Consider the following 17,200-nt stretch of genomic DNA (forward strand, 5'->3'; position numbering starts at 1 on the left):
GGGTTGTCCTGTCTGATGCCATTACTGCAGTGCCAAGACATGGCTGCCGCTGCAGAGGCCGACTCCTGAGCCACACCGAGGCGCACCTCACCCACTGCCCCTGCCTCCTCTCCCCGTCTATACAAGGGCCTGCTTTTCTATCTGCAGAAGCCGATCTGCCTCTCAAGGCAGTTGTATGTGAAAGGTAACAAGGCGTCTACGGTTTCCAGGTGCCAACTTACGCCAATTAGAGTCCTGCCCTTGGACGTCCAGAGACTGAAACAAGCGAGAGAAACACGGCAGCCTCTTTCCAGAAACTGAGGACCAGCAGGCTGAAAGATGAAGTCAGCTCTGTTCTACATGAGAGGCAATAAGAAGAGAAGAGTCAGCTGGGCGTGGTGGCACACACCTGTAATCTCAGCACTCGGGAGGCAGAGGCTAGAGAAGAGCTAGGAGTTCAAGGCCAGCTGGTCTACAATGTGAGTCCAGGACAGGAAAAAAAAAAAGTCTGTGTGTGTCGGGGGAGTCGAAAGTAGAGGTGAAATGGGCTTCCCAAGCTCCAACCTCATGGATCATCAATCAATCCACAGTCTTAGGATGCCCCGCACCCAGCATTGCAGCCTTCGGGTGCAGCTCTGTTTCTATGTAGCTTAGCAAATTGTGTCTGATCGAACAAACCCTGTGCGTTCTAGCCAGGGGCCTCTCCTCACTCATCATGTGCCTTCTTGGGCAAGTTGGTGGGGGAGGGGGGAGAGGATTCACTGAACACACAGTGCAGTGGGGAATACCAGCATCACACAAATAATCACTCAAGTAAATATATAATGAGAGATCTCTTGGTTCCTTTCCCTGAAGGACTGAATTACATCCCGCATAGACACTTATGAAGATGAAAATGCATTTTAATAGGTTTAAAAGGTCAGGTCCCCGCACACCAACAGTTAAACTTCAGCCATGTGGAAAATGTACTAATCCCAGCAGCTCTCTGCCTCCTGCCAGATGACCGAGGCAGTACTGTGGATCTGTAGACTTCAGTCTCCCATCAGCACCTTTATTGCTCTCTTTAAACCCCGGGGTTTCAATTTTCCTTCCCGCCAAAGCCATCCCCACCCCCCCACCCCCCCACCCCCCCCACCCCCGCTTCTCACCACCCAGGCCTTCCCCGCCCCTGTGGTTCTCTAGCCCCGGGGCAGCAGCATCCACACCACACAAGAGCCACCTCTCCCCAGCAGAGGGCTGCTCAGACCCCAAGGAGCTGGATTGTCACTGATTTATGACTCCTCATCCTCTGCCTGTTGAGGAAAATCACTTTATCAAGATGAGAAGTCCGGGTGGGGGTGGAGCCGGGTTTCCTGTTTGCCTGTGGAGTGGCCCTCCTGCGAATTTCAGAGGCACTTACTTTATAAGCCGTGAGGACTGTGTGCAAGGGACCCAGCAAATGTTGCACGGAGGTGTGTGAATCGCCTCACACTCATTCAGTTCTGTTTCCCGGGGGGTGGGGGTGTTACAGGATGAGGTGCGACAGCTCTGAATGGAGGAGCAAGGAGTAGAGCGGCCTGCTCACACACATGCGCAGTAGGGAGGTGCTGCCTCCGTGTCTCAGTCAACACACTGGGCGTTCATTACCATCCTCATCGTTATGGTGGCCTCTTATGTTAGTACTGGAAGGTTCTGGAATTTCCACTTGGATGAGTCCCCTATGTCTCAAAGAAGGAAAGCAGGGCTCAGAAAGGAGGGGTAAACCTGTCATGGCGACCTACCTGTAATCCCAGCACGTCAGCAGGCTCAGTCAGAGGACGGCTGTGAATTTGAGGTCAGTCTGGTTAACATAGGGAGTTCCAGGCCAGCCCAGGCTACATATAAGACCGTGTTTCAAGAACCCTTCCTCCTCCTCTCCCCGCAAAAGGACAGGGGCCAGAGACGTGTCTCCGTGGTAGAGCACATCTGCAACATACACAAGGCCTTGGGTTCAGTCCCGAGTGTCATCAAAGGAAGATTAGAAAGGCGAGGTGAGGAGGAATGAGTTTGTTGGGTGTCTTTCTGTGGAGGCCGGGTAGAGGCTGAGGCCAGGTCTAACTCTGGATTCATTACCAGGCCTTTTGTGGGCAGCTCAGAACACTGGGAGCCTATGATGGCCTCAGGACTGTATATGGGAATCAACAGAACTGAGGTGCCGCAGTCTGAGACAGACGTACCAGGAGATACACAGGGCAGTTTTTTTTCACTGTTTCCATCTAAATAGTTGTATCATATTATAAAAAGGACAAAGAAAAAAAATCTTAGAATAATCTCTGTGAATATTTAGCTCTTTTTTTTGTTTTTTGTTTGTTTGTTTGTTTGTTTGTTTGGCTTGGTTTTGGTTTGGTTTTGGTTTTTTTCTCACTATGTAGCTCTGGCTGTCCTGGGGCTCAATCTATAGATCAGGCTGGCCTTGAGCTACCTCTGCCTCTGCTGGGATTAAATGTGTTTGCCACCACTGCCTGGCACATTGAGCTCTTTTCCTTAATTTTTTTTCCTTTACATTTAGTTTTTCTCTGAATGTACTTGGGTTTATAGTGTATCCACACAGGTTTTCATTTAAGTTTATAGTACAGGCATTTCCCATGTTATTACTTCATCTTCATGGCTGTAGTATTGATGGCTACTTAATATTCTTCCAAATAGATGTATCACAGCTTAGCCACCCCTGTTATCATTAGACATTAGGTTTCTCCAATTTTCAATTAATGTAAATAATGGAACAATGAACATTTTACATAGTGTTTTCTCCACACTTAACGTTATTTCTTTAGGATAGCTTCCAAAAATGGACTATCTAAGCCAATAATTCTGAGCCATTTTATGGCTCTCGAAACAGATTTCCAAATTGCCTGCTAAAAGCTTCTTACCAATTTACATAAGCAACTAAGGAATAAGAGTCAAAAAAGGTGACCAAATAAAAACTTAGCCAGGAATTAAATAAGAGCCGCTCTGTGTACTCGTCTTCTACACTGGATAGTTAAATGCATTCTGGCTTGTAGGCCATGGGGACATCAGAGCTCTCTCTCATAGGGTTGAACAAAAGAAGAAAATAAAGGGCTGCAGGCTGCTCGTGCTGTTATTACTTCCAAGCTTCTGTGCTGTGGCTTCTTGTGGCTGTACAAGAGAATAACTGCAATTCTGTCAGACTGCCGAGACCCAAGGCTGCCCCAAGAGATGCTGGTTTAATTAGATGGGCCTGGAGTGTGGTCTGGCTCTGAGATTGGAGTCATTCCCCAGGTGATTCTGTGGGGCACAGGTTGAACACTCCTGCATGGGTCGAGAGGCAGTCAGCAAGGCCGATTTCAAGACACAAAGTCCCTCAATGACTTCCCTTGATTTGTTTCCTTCTTAGCTTCCTGTGCTCCAGGAGACCTCAACCGGTGGGTGCCAACAAGTCTCCCTGCTCCGCCCATCCTGAGGCCAGAAATGCCTGCTACATCCGGCTCCCACGGTCCCAGAGTCTGGAGGTCCAAGGATTACTCAACCGATCAAATGAGGACGTGCTTAACGGAGACTCTGCACTGCCTACCTGGGGTTTAGGGTAATGGCAAGCTCAAATATCCAACCGGGAGGGTTTGTTACGCCCATCACAGCACATTGGGTCTCACCCTTCTAATGCTGTGGGCATTTAACACAGTTCCTCATGTCCTGGAGACCCCAACCACAAAATTAGTTTCATTGCTACTTCTTAACTGTAATTTTGTTACTGTTATGAATTGTAATGTAAATATTTTTGGAGACGGAGGTTTACCAGAAGGGCCACAACCCACAGGTTGGAAATTGCTGTTCTAGGGTATCACATAGCCACATAAAAGAGTTTATTTGTGCTAAGAAAAAAAGTTCTTCAAAATGCCGAGTGAAGACCAGGTACACAAAAGTCATGTTTGGGTGAAAAGAACCCTAGTACATAGTCACGTCTCAGTACACAAAAAGTACCTGAAAATCCTGTAGGGACACATAGCTGTGACCACTTTGGAAGCATACCTTTGCAGGCCTGCTTCTGAGAAGAAAGGGGACCGGAAACACTTCCCTCGGGTCTTTCTCTGTGGCTTGTGTGCCGCCAGCATATTGTTTTATTTGTTTGCTTAATTTTTAAATTTTATGTGTATAAGTGTTTTTGCCAGCATGTGGCCTGTACATCACATGCGTGCCTAGTGCCTGTGAAGGCCAGAAGAGGACATAAGATCTCTTGAAACTAGGATTGCCTCTGCTTGGTGGGGAGGTCTGATGGCACTCAAAGAAAGAATAAGCAGGCTACCAAGATGAGATTTGATAGCCTATGACCATATAGTGGGGGAGGGGATCCCCCTCCGTCTTAGGCCTAGGGGAGGGGAATAGGGTGAAAGCAGGAGGGAGGGAGGAATGGGAGGATGCAAGCGATGGGGTAACAATTTAGTTGTAATTTGAATAAATTAATTGAATAATAAAAATTACAAAAAATAAAAATAAAAAGGAAACTAGGATTGCTCATGGTTGGATAGTAGATCAGCCTCCGTGTTGGTTCTGGGAACTGAATCCAGGTTCTCTGCAAGAATAATAATTGCTTTTACCCACTAAGCCTCTGCTTGTTTGTTTTTGCAACAGTGTTGCACTGCATAGCTCAGGCTGACCTTTTAACTGTCCTTCCTCTTTATGGTACAGGTGGCTTTGCCGCGTAATGATTCGACTTGGGAGTTTTGAAGCACTTGGAACTTTTCAACTTTACCACAGCTTGAAGGCAGCATGCATTCAGAAGACATGAAACTTTGGAGCAAGATGTAGTGTGTACTCTCTTGTCAGGATAGGCAGTGGCCGATCCCGCTAGGCCTCATGGTCTTGAAAGGAACTACCTACCCACAGTGTGGATAAACAAGGAAACATTACCTCTGTGTGTGCGCGCGTGCATGCGCACACATGTATGTATTTGTAGTATAGGCATGTGGGTGTGTGTCATACATGAGTGTGCAGATGCAAATGCCTGCACATACTCAGGCAGCGGACAGAGGAAGACATCGCTTGGCTTCCTCTGCCACTTGGTCTCTCCCTCCCATAAGCTAGGGCCTCTCACTGCATGGGAAGCTTCAGCGAGGGCCGCAAACTAAACGAGAAGCAGCCTGCTGGTTTGACTAGGCTAGTTGGCCAACGAACTCCCAGGCTCCACTGCCTCTGTCTGTCTCTACCCTCAGTGCCGAAGTAACAGGCACTCACAGTCATGCTTGGCTTTTATAAGAGGGGGCTAAGGACTCAAGCTCATGTCTTCAGGTTTGCACAGGGAGTGTTCCTGCTCACCGCGTCCTTTCTGCAGCCCCCATCTCAACATTTCAGTTTATGATTAGCTGCTCGGGATCTAAAAGCAGATAGGGGAGTATCTATATGTAGCTTTGCCTCACGGTGGGGATGATGACAGACGTACGTATTTAATCCCAGCACTGCAGAGACACAGGCAAGCAGATGCCTGTAAATTCTAGGACAGCCTGGGTTACATGGCGAGACCCTGTCTCAAAACAAAATAAATGAATAGATACATCTCCTTGTATACTCCCCTCCACACAGCACACTGCAGATCTAAAGCCGCCAGCGCTGTCCCTCAGAAGGTGAGTTAGGCCAGTGTTATCACTGCTTTACAAACAGGGAGGCTGAAGCACCGAAGCACAAGGCATGACGGCAGGATCCAGGCTGATGAAAGTGGACCAGAGTCCAGGGCGTCTGCTCTGCAGCCCCGGCCACCACCCTCCTCTTAGTGATCCCGTGCTTTGAAGCAGGATTCTGATGTCCCAGAAAACACTGGTTTCCACTTGCTATGCTACCCACCTGGAGCCTGGGAAGCATAGAAAGTGCTCAGGAGAACGTGCGCCCACAGGAGAGGGGGGGGGCGGTGCGGGGAGAATTGACAGTTCTCTCACGTTTCTAGGGGCTCATGGAAGGGCCACCGGGCAGCAAGCAGGGCCTTTCCCTGCCTCCCAGCGCTTGGCCTGGTTGGAGGGGAGAGGAATTCTTAGGCCAAAACTGCTGGAAATGGTGGGGGGCAGGAGGAAGAAATGCAATAGCTGGTTGCTACAAAGGCAGAGTGCTCAGCATTTAGGAAGCTGAAATCCATTCCTGGCCCACTCCTAGTAACGGACTCTGGACAGTGGGCAGTAAAGGGTTAATCATCCATCTCTGCTGATCCCGCTCCTGAATTCTCCCCGGTAGAGAGCTGAGCTTTTTACCCCCTCAGAGGCCCCAGAACACACTCCCACCCACATGGGCGTTTTTTAAAGGTCACTTGTGTACTCGGCTTCCAAGAACACCCTCGCCGCTGTCTCTCCCAGATAAATCCCGAGCACAAAGTGAGGGGAGGCAGCACGCCTCTTCCTTACCTCTGTGTGTGTCCTGTGATACCTTGCCTCCAGGTGGAAAGAAAACCCCTCCGTATCTATCAAAGGTTATGTGCTGAGCCTCGTGTATGTAAAGACAGCAGAAGTGGTACCTACCCAGTTCCCAACACGGTGCCTGCCGGCCAGCGGCTCTCCTGTTGCTTCTCATTCTCATCTGACCACAGAGCCATGGAACTGACTACTTCCTCACCATTCTGAAGTCACCTTCTCCTGCCCCTCACTCCTCCATCTTCTTAACACATCCGAATAAATACTCCTTTTCTCTCTAAGCTGAACTCAACTGTCACCTGCTCAGAAAGGCTCTTTTATAGACCTCTATGGAACTTCCCCACTCTCTCTCCTGGTCCCATGGTCCCTTGGCTGGCTTCCCTGGGGACACATGTTCTAAAGGTAATTGCATGGGGGGTGGGGGTGGGGTATTTCCGTCTCAGTATATGATGAGGGCCTTCCCGTTCATCTCAGAGAACCTACCCATCAGGGAGCTGTCGGCACTCTGTATGCTAGAGCCGACAGTGCGGAAAATGTCTGCCTAGCAGGTGAGACAATGTCCCAGCACTTTCTGACACCTGCTCCTTGCCATCTGCTATTACTTTTGTGGTCCTCAGCCACTGCTGAAAGAATTAGGGATGAGCAACTGAACTGAGTTAGGCTGACCAGTCTGTTTAGTCCTGGGGACTAGGAACAGGGGACATTTGCTACCGGCTTGGCCAACGCTATCGCATGCATCCATTCTGGATAAAGTTGTGCTCCTCACCCAAACCGTCATGATACCACAACCCTTAGCATCTATGGCTGTAGCCTTATTTGGTTTTTGCCAGTGGCCCATTAAGATGAGGCCATTAGAGTGAGCTCTCATCCAATATGCCTGATGTCCTTATGAAAAGGGGACAGATGGATGCCAAAACGGACAGAGACCAAGACAAGATGATGTGAGATTGCAACGGAGACACATTTACGAGCCAAGGCTGCCGGAAGCTAGGAGAGAGCCAGACCTTAGAAGGAACCAGCCTTGCTGATACCTTGACTTCAGATGGCTGACTTAAAAAACTCTGACCTAATCAATTTAGATCCTAATCTACCAGTCAGTGCCATTTTGCTATAGAACGCCTAAGAAATGAATAAATCTTCCTAGAAGCATATTAAGCATGTGTCTCAAAGAGTACAGCTCCTGAGGGCTAGAGAGATTGCTCAGGGATTTAAGAGTAATGGCTGCTTTCCCCGAGGACCTGGGTTCAGTCCTCAGAAGTCACACCATGGCTCACAACAGTCTGTCACTCCAGTTCCGGGGAATTTGATGGCCTCTTCTGACCTCCTCGGGCACCAGGCACACAAGTGGTGTCTAGACACACAGGCAGGCAAAATGCCCAGACACATACAGTTAAAAACAAGAATACTAGTAAATGTTGTTTTCCTCTCTTCTCCCTTCTCCATGGCTGTCATCACCACCGCCGTTGTCTCTGTCGTTGGCATGCTTATGGAGCCTTTCTTTGTGTGGGCACTACACTGAACTCTTTAAATTTAACCTTTCTAATAATCCTCAAGGTGGGCCCTGTTTGTCCCTATGTTAACAGCCATGGAAACTGAGGCTTGGTGCCAATAGTAACAGCAAACAAGCCCAGAGTCAGACCCAGGTGCTCTGTCTAGAGCTGGAGTCTGTACAGTCACCACCTAACATTTCTCCTTCCTGTCTGAGGTCTGAAGACAGGTCCCAAGCAACATCGATTAGAGTTGCTCTCCAGGATTTTTTGTTTGTTTGTTTGTTTGTTTGTTTTTAGTTTTTGTTTTTGTTTTGTTTTTTTGAGACAGGGTTTCTCTGTGTAGCCTTGGCTGTCCTGGACTCATTTTGTAGATCAGGCTGGCCTCGAACTCACCTGCCTCTGCCTCCTGAGTGCTGGGATTAAAGGCGTGCGCCACCACGCCCGGCGAGGATTTTTTAAAATATGAATTTGGAGGCCAAGGAAGGGTGCCCAGCCCCATTGGCCCGAGTTCCATCCCTATGGCCAACATAGTGGAAGGAATTTGTCTTCTGACCTCTCACTCCCAAATACATTAAAAAAGAAAAAAGAAACAAATTCAGAATATGAATTTGAGAGAGAAGAGGCAATCTTGGCCAGCCACATTTATCAGGCAGCCTTGGACATGTAGGAGGGACAGTTCTGTTTAGAGAAAGTATAGTCAGAGATGAGCGATGGAGAGATGAATGATGCCCCGTCCCTGGCACTTTCTAGTCAGATGAGCCTATCCCAACCACACCCTTCCCAAAGCTTGTTTGTAAACACTCACAACTCACCTGGCGTAGTGGCGCACACTTTTAATCCCAGCACTCGGGAGGCAGAGGCGGGTGAATCGCTGTGAGTTCGAGGCCAGCCTGGTCTACAGAGTGAGCCCAGGACAGCCAAGGCTACACAGAGAGACCCTGTCCCAAAAAACAAAACAAAACAAATAAACAAACAAACAAAAGCCCCTCACAACTCACTTACTTTCCTTGGCTTCCCATCATTTACAGATAGAAGATTCCAGACTAGAACACATATGTACAGTAGGATCCAGGCCTGAAGGACTCTAGTCCCTTTGGAGATTCTCTCCTGAGTGGTGACTTCTCAGCCTCTGTAAGGGGTGATCTCTCTGCAAGAAGCTGGGTACCACAAAGAACTAGGTCTGCAGTGGAAGAAGTAGGAGAAAGAGAGAGAGACAGAGACAGAGACAGAGATACAGAGATAGAAACAGAGAGAGACAGAGAGAGAGTCAGAGAGAGAGAGACAGAGATAGAGAACAATAGCTCAACTCACTGTGGAGTCTAAAAGCTCTGGGTCCTAAGGCTTGGTTGCTTTCCTGTCCTTGAAACCCAGGAGCCATCCCTACATGTGTGTAATCCACTCCTCCTTTTCAGTTTAAATTGGCACAAGTTGGTTTCAATAGCTTGCATGCAAAGAATCCTAAATAACACCATGCACAGTAGGACCTCAATAACTGTTGAATATAATGGGAGGTTCTTAAGGGAGGCAGTAATTAGGATGGAGACTATTGCTTAAGAATACTTCTCAGAAGCCTGTATGTGGTGTGTGTGGGGGAGAGATTAGTTGAGGGAGCACAGAAAGAGGGATACCACAATAAAGAGGCACCCACAGAGGTCAGGGCTAGATGTGACAGGGCTCAAGGGACTGAGGACAAGGCGTTGGCAGGGCTGCTGAGGAGAGTAAGGGTGACGGAGATAGAATGGGAATCTGAGCCTGCTTCCAGAGGAATGAGGCCATTAATAGATGGAGAAAAGTCAGGAGAGAAATGAAGAACCGATGCTGCAGTTACAGAGCTAATTAGAGCCGCTGAGCAGAAAGGAATGTGGCTCTGTGTTCGAGACAGGAAAGACAGAAAGCCTCGTGAGTGAGAGCTGGAGCCTCAGAGGCCAAGGCAGCTCTGGAAAAGCATAACAGTGAAAGGCAGGCAGCTTAATTTGGGAAGTGAGAGAGTGAATTACCGGAGAAGTAGAGACAGAGCAGACGATTCCAAGAGAACAGAACCGCAACATGGTGCATTATTGAGGAAATGCGGGAGGAAGACCTTCCCGAAGGCAACGGTGGGGAACAGTGCTCAGAAGGGCAGACAGAGCAAGAAAGGACAGGCCTCAGGGGACTGAGACAAGGTGATTTAGCTCACTGAGATTATGAGAAACTCCCAAGGGAACAGTGAGTCAATGATGAGGGAAGAGTACAGATGGCAAGGTCTCTGGAGAGGCGGGTGAAGTGACGTAATGCCGGGACAGGCTACAAGAGAGTGGTGAGGACACTTTACAGCCGAGGAGAGATCCAGACTGTCTACTTGATGAAACGGTGAAGCCTCCACCAGAAGTCGAGGAATGCCTGGCATGCCCTACCTGATTCAGGGGTGAGAGATGGGGGCTGTGGGTGGGACTTGAGGCCAGCAGCAGCCTCATCAGGAGAGAGAGAGAGAGAGAGAGAGAGAGAGAGAGAGAGAGAGAGAGAGAGAGAGAGTCGAGGGAGGAAGGGAGGGAGGGAAGGTAATGAGAAGGGGAGGGTTCTGGCTGTGAACAACAGAAGACAACTCTAACCCCAGCAAGCTTCAACAGAGAAGGAATTCACTGAAAGCTCCCAGCGGCTCGTAGAATCCAGAAGTAAACAAACTATTTGCGTTTCATAACAAAATAGCCCAACATTGAGAGGGTAGTTAGAAGACATTTGTAACCCCAGTTTCCTCAGGCTAGCTATGTAGTTCTGGTTTGAAGGCTCTTAATAGGCTGTCCCTCAGGTGTTGGATGAGTTTGACCTTCTGAAGTGTGGGCCTGGAGGAGCATTTCCATGATGGCACATGTACTTGGACGTTAGCAGGACACCTCATTATTCCCTTGTGGGTGAGCAAGGGGTTCGTTCTCCTGTAGATGAGTCTTCCTATAACATGTGGAGTATTCTTGTAAAATAACAGTTGGGTTTCTCCAGAGCGACCAGTCCCGAAAGGATAGGGAAAACGGGAGAAGAAAGGGCAACTTAATGCCTGCTAGCATCTAGTCTCCCAAGTCACACACCAATGTGTCATACACTTGAGAATGAGTCACACACTAAGTCTAGTTCACTTTGATGCAGAAGGTGAGCTAAGTCTCACCCGTTGGTGCTGATGATGTGTATTTGTGTGCACGGTCTAGAAATGAAAGCATCACAGGAAAGTTGGAGAACTAGTCTATTTTAAAAAATGAGACAGGAAGTTACATGGCTAGCTCTCCTGCCAAGGTCACACAAAAGAAATGCCAGGGTAAGCAAGACACTGAAAGCTCTGCTGCCCAGATGTGGTAACTTGCTTGTAGACATCCTCTATGGCAGGTGTGACACTTCCTCATAGGACAAAGCTACCAACCCAAGAGGCTGATTAGATGAGTTTGTGTCACTGTGTCCACACCTCAGTGGCACGACTTTTAAGATGTCTCAAATATAAGGCAATATCTTTACTCACACCAAAACTCACACAACTCAAACACACATAGATGTGATCATGCACACATGTGTGCTTGTGTGTGTGATCACTCAGGCACACACACATAGCTGCTGATCTCTTAAACACACACACACACACACACACACACACACACACACACACACACACACACACACACGTCAAGAGCAGTCTCCACACCAGAGGGCTCTTGTGTTATTCTACATTCCCAGTTGGGGGGGGGTGGTCTATAACAGTTCAATTCTACTGAGTTTAGGAGTTAGTGTGGACTCGGTGGGTTGAAGGGCTTGTGTCAGCACAAGATAGAGAAACACAAAGTGCTAGGGAGACTCATGTGCATCTGTACAAGATACTAACTATTCAACGGCCATCGGCCTGCATCCCATCTCTGAAAGCCCACAGAGGACCATCTCTGAGGATGCCAAGACTCTCCTGAGGTCTTTGGTGGGGGCAGGGTGCTGGATTTCACTTTATAGCTAGGGTGAGATTTTGAGTCATTTAAATGTAACTATAACAGAAAAGTGACCCAAAGGTGGAGGAGACATTGATATCTTAGCTTCTGACACATGGGTTTAAATACACTAAAGTCTTTAGTAATGTGAATGTTATTATTAAGAAGGAAAACGGTGTCTTCTAAGGTCAACTCTAGATTTAGTTTTAGCAAGACAAGTAATTTTTTTTAATGAGCTGGATAGAGCCAGAGGCCTTGTGGGTAAAGCCATCAGAGAGGGAAGAAAAAGGGAAGGAATACCCATGCATTGTGGAAATGGCTCTCAAGACGGATCAGTGAGGAGGAAGGCAGATGCACCCAGTTCTACAGATGCTGGGTATCACCTGGGCTCTAGACTTCTAATAGCCCCACAGCCCCACTTCAAGGGTGACGACTGAGTAGAGTTTGAGGGAAGTCTAGCCACACAGGAAGATCATTTTCTAACTAAAAGCTAAAGCATGGCCCTGAAAGGGAATACCAGTTTAATCATCGGTCTCCTAGCACAGCGGTTCTCAACTTGTGGGTCGAGACCCCTTTGGCAGTTGACTGACCCTTTCACAGGAGTGGCATATCAGCTATCCTGCATATGAAATATTCACATCACGGTCCATAACAGTAGCAAAATTATAGTTATGACGTAGTAGCAAAAATACTTTTTATGGTTGGGGGGTCACCACAACATGAGGAGCTGTATTAAAGGGTCGCAGCAGTAGGAAGGTTGAGAACCACCGTCCTAGCAGGAGGCAGGCTGAGTGGGTGGAGGGGAAGGCAAAGCCAGGAGAGCCGGAGATCAAGGACAGAGAGGACAGTTCTCAGCTGCATTCGCCTGCTTAAGAACTGGGCCTTGTACTGTGATGTCTCCTTAATGGAATGTCAGAGGGATGCCCCGCAAATGGTCCATGATGAATGTCCAATCAATGTCCGATAGTGAATTACTAATTATTCAATACTCAAGCACGCAGTCCTCCGGGCTGCTGTAGAAGCAAGGCTCTGACAGGGACGCCCCGAGACATCTTTATGCACCCTGGGTTTTGGAAGGATCTGTTGGGGATCCTCTTTTGGTTGGCAGGTTACTTTTATCGGTTTGCTGGGCTGTTTGTCTACAACACTGAGAAAGGTTCCCTCCTGCAGTGTCAAACACTCCCGTTACACTTTATTTCAAACAGTTAATGAGCTCCTAGGATGTGCTGGGCCCTGGATGGCGGGGGGAGGGGACACAAAGATAGTTGGAGTCAACTAGATTCAGTCTTTGTCTCAAGAGTCTCTCTGTCTCTCTGTCTGTCTCTGTCTGTGTGTACGTTGGAGTTCAGGGATTAGAATGGTGAGAAACCGGACGCCTTACACAAATGTAATACACAGTGCAAAAGAACTGTTACAGAGTAGTGTCACCTGGGCGCTACACATACTCCTCAACACAGCCCCATGTAACATTCCTAGCTCATCTGCAGGAGGAGGATGGGAAATCATAGAACTTCTCAGGGCCATCTGGATACAAGTGTCTTTCTAAGGACACAGGGTTTCCTTTCATTTCCCCCACCAGTTGCCATAAGTACATCTAGGACAAAATTTACTGTTTTAACTTTTTTTTTTTAAACCGGCCTTATTTATTTATTTGTCTATTCTCAAAGTTTCACTTTTACCCCCTCATCAGAACTACTTTATTGCTACTTGTAGAAAAAACAAATCAGCCTGGTGCAGTGGTGCACACCTGTGATTCCAGCGTTCAGGGAGGCAGAGGCAGAGGCAGGAGGATATCTACGAGTTCGAGGCCAGCCTGGTCTACAGAGTGAATCCAGGACAGTCAGGGCTACACTGAGAAACCCTATCTTGAAAAACTAACACACACACACACACACACACACACACACACACACACACACACACACACACACACTGGGGTGGCTGGGGAGGGTACTAATCTGGTGAAGGCACCTGCCACCAGGTGTGAAGAGCTGAGTTCAATCCCAGCATCCCACGGGGGAAGGAGAAGCATTGTACCCTCGGCTCTGAGCACGCTACAGTAGCATTTCCTGTTGTTTGCATCCTCATGTCACGCTCACGCACTGTGAGTCAACACTACCTGAAACACCTTGGCTGAGATTGGCGCCTGCAGAGTGCTAAGCAGCAGTGGTTTGGGTTTTTGTTTGTTGTTTTTTACTGTACGCACAAAGTTTTCTGCTCTTATAGAAACATATTACTTTAATTATGGAAAGCCAAGACTTCTAGTATTTTTCCACTGTCAACCCTAAGCATGTAAGTGCCAGCTTGATACCTCTTTGATTTTTTTTGTTTGTTTGTTTTTGTTTTTGTTTTTCAAGACAAGGTTTCTCTGTGTAGCCTTGGTCGTCCTGGACTCACTTTGTAGACCAGGCTGGCCTCGAACTCACAGTGATCCGCCTGCTTCTGCTTCCCAAGTGCTGGGATTAAAGGGGTGCACCACCATGCCTGGCTACCTCTTTGAATCTTATTGTGTTAAAATGGTTGAGTTTTAACATTGCTGTTTGAATTATTGTCTTAAATGTCATAAAAATCACTAAACGCATTTGACTTGGGATTAGGACAGAATTTCCAACGATTTCTGAAATGGCCCCAAAGACACTTCAATCGTTTTGTATTATGTATTTATGCAAAGCTACTTTCCCAGCATTGATGATAAAAATAAAAAAAAAATATTGATCAACCTTGAAAAATGTTGAGACTCTTTATAACCCGCAGTAACAAATTTTCAGCCAAGATTTGTTTACGTCAAAATAAATAATTAGGTCTATCTCTTTAGTATGAACTGTTGCATTAGTCTTAAATAAATGGTAAGATTATATGTATACCAAATAACTGCTCTGAAATAAATTTCTCGTTTTACTGCTTTTTATTGGTAAGTGTTTGCTTTGTGAACCTATTTCACAAATTTATATTCTTGGGGCTTCATACAAATTTCTTGAGTGAAAACAGGGTCGAAGGTGTATAAAGTTTAAGAAGCTCTGACACAGGGCAGGAGAGCACTGTCCGTCTGCTGGAGGCCTATGTGTATGGATAGCCAGACGGAAGGTTGGGAGCCCCAAAGAACTGGGCCACACAAGCACGTGGCTTGGAGCCTATCTATTTCTGCTGTTTCACCTCTGCTTTCACCTCAGTCCTCTTTGAAGACATACTGATGATCCCTCGTAGCCTGGATTGCAACCTCCTGCTGTTCTCAGACAAACTCTTCCTATTGGACAGCAGGTCTGAGTTGCTTACTTACGGTTGACAACTTTGAGCTCATTGACCCGTTAAACAGCCACACAGAGCAAATGTAGCACACATGACGGGAGCGAAGAATGGAAAGGGATGATGAAAATGCCTCCGCTGCTACAAGTTCTTGGGCTTCAGTCTCACCGACCAGCACCTAGTGCCATTTCCTTTCTATACTCATAGAACTTTCCTGATCTTTAAACTGAAACCAAGTAAGGTTCACAGAGGACTTACGGGTTCTCAGGCTCTGACCACTAAGTCACAACAACCATGCAGGGAGAATGAGACCCTCTTAGTGTTACTGTGACTGGGCTCCTGCCTATAAACAACTGAGGGGATAAAGGGTTTGTCTGGCTTACGGTTTGAAGGGACCTGGTCCGTCATGGTGGGGAAGCTGTAGGGACAGGCATGTGAGGGAGCTGGTCACGTTGCACTTTCAGTCAGTGTGCTGCCTAGTTTTATGCCAGCTTGACACAAGGTGGAGTCATCTGAGAGGAGGAAGCCTCAACTGAAGAGATAAGTCCATAAGATAGGTAGGTTTGAAGGACATTTTCTTAATTAGTTATTGGTGTCAGAGGGCTCATGCCATTATGTATGGTACCACTCTGGGCTGATAGACCTGGGCACTGTAAGAGAAAGTGAGCATGCTGTGAGGAACGAGCTGGAAAGCAGCACCCCACATGGCCTGTGCATCAGCTACTGCCTCCAAGTTCCTGCCTTGTTTGCGTTCCTGCCTTAGTTTCTTTCAATGGACTGTGACTCAGAAATATATAAGTCAAGCCACCCTTCCCTCCTCAAGTTGCATATGTGTGTATATGTCTATGTAAGGGTATGTGCATGTGAGCATGGGTACAGAAGAGGGTGTCTGACTTCCTGAAGCTGGAGTTATACATTGTTGTGAACTGCCCAGTGTGGTTGCTAGGGACCAGACTCTGGTTTTCAGCAAGAGGAGTAAGTGCTCTTAACTGCTGAGCCATCTCTTCAGCTCTCCAGAGTCATATTTCTTTTTAAAAATTACATTATGTATATAAATGTATGCATGTATTTTTAAATTATGCATATGTCCATTGTATGTCTGTTTATGAACATATGCATGTGTGCATGTGTGTGCGCCCCAAAGTTCAAAACCACTAACATTGGAGTTACAGATGGTTGTGCTCAGTAAGAGCAGCAAGCGCTCTTAACTACTGAGCCATCTCTCCAGCCCCCCCCACCCCCAATTGTATTTCTGATTCCACAAGCTTCTATTTCTGCTTTCTCCCTTCTGATCTAAACCCCTTGCATCACCCCTCCCCCGACACTGAACAATGCACGAAGTCACATGTCCTGTATCTTAGCATTCCGGTACCCAGAAGAAACCTTTTCATATTTACTGCCAACAGAGACGCGAATCAGTTTCCAGTCACACAGTGCTCACAACATCCAAGGTCAGGAGAGAAGCAGACAGTCTTCAGCTGCCGCATAACCCTCAGTATAGCCGAGATAAAGGGTCCTCTCAGGATAAAGTTGGGCAAACTTCCAGGGGAGGATGGGGCTCTTTTTCTCCCAGGTTCTTCCGAAGGGCAGGACACAGCTCCAGAGTCAGAAGGTTCATCTAGCAGTGTGGTACAGCCAGTGGTTCGGGATGGACACAAAGATGTAGTTCTTGTAGAAAATGGATGAGGTGGCCTAGGAGCGGTGGCTGAGGACAAGATGGATGGGGCTGGGGTAGAGTTCTCAGTCCTCAAGCCCCCCAATCCCAGGGTCTACAGAGCGGCCTCGCCTTTCTAGCAGAACGCGAAGGAGCCTAGGATGTAAATAGAAGGAACGATCCTACAGCGCTCTTGTGCTGGTTTTTATGCAGATGGTGCTCAGGCACGGGACAGACGATTCAAGTCTAACTCTAAAAGCTGCAGAGAGTAAGAAGGTCTCCAAGGGAGTCCCCCAGAACCTGAGCAGCTAGGTCAGGTGACACTTGAGGAAGTAGACACCGTTCGGAGGGAGCTTCTGAAGTGAGTCAAGTTTGGGAAACTGAGGCATGAACTTGGTAACACACCCTCCTACACCTCTGGGAGTATGTGTTGCTGTTGACTCCAGCAAGACGTTTGCCAAAACTTCTCACTTGCCTTAGGCCAGGCACAAAACATGTCAGGGTTCTCTCTGCTCGACTTTGCTGCTGGATAGAGGC

General features: G+C 47.6%; 1 long non-coding RNA gene across 1 annotated transcript; it reads left to right on the forward strand.

The window, feature by feature from the left end:
• The first annotated feature begins 1,163 nt into the window (after nt 1–1,163).
• On the forward strand, nt 1,164–5,457 carry LOC311608599. Its single transcript, XR_014783039.1, has 3 exons — nt 1,164–1,430; nt 3,353–3,541; nt 4,642–5,457. It is a non-coding gene; the product is annotated as an uncharacterized lncRNA (long non-coding RNA).
• The last annotated feature ends 11,743 nt before the right edge of the window (nt 5,458–17,200 follow it).

This window comes from Acomys minous (assembly GCF_964271855.1).
Source record: "Acomys minous genome assembly, chromosome: 11".
NCBI classification, from domain to species: domain Eukaryota; kingdom Metazoa; phylum Chordata; class Mammalia; order Rodentia; family Muridae; genus Acomys; species Acomys minous.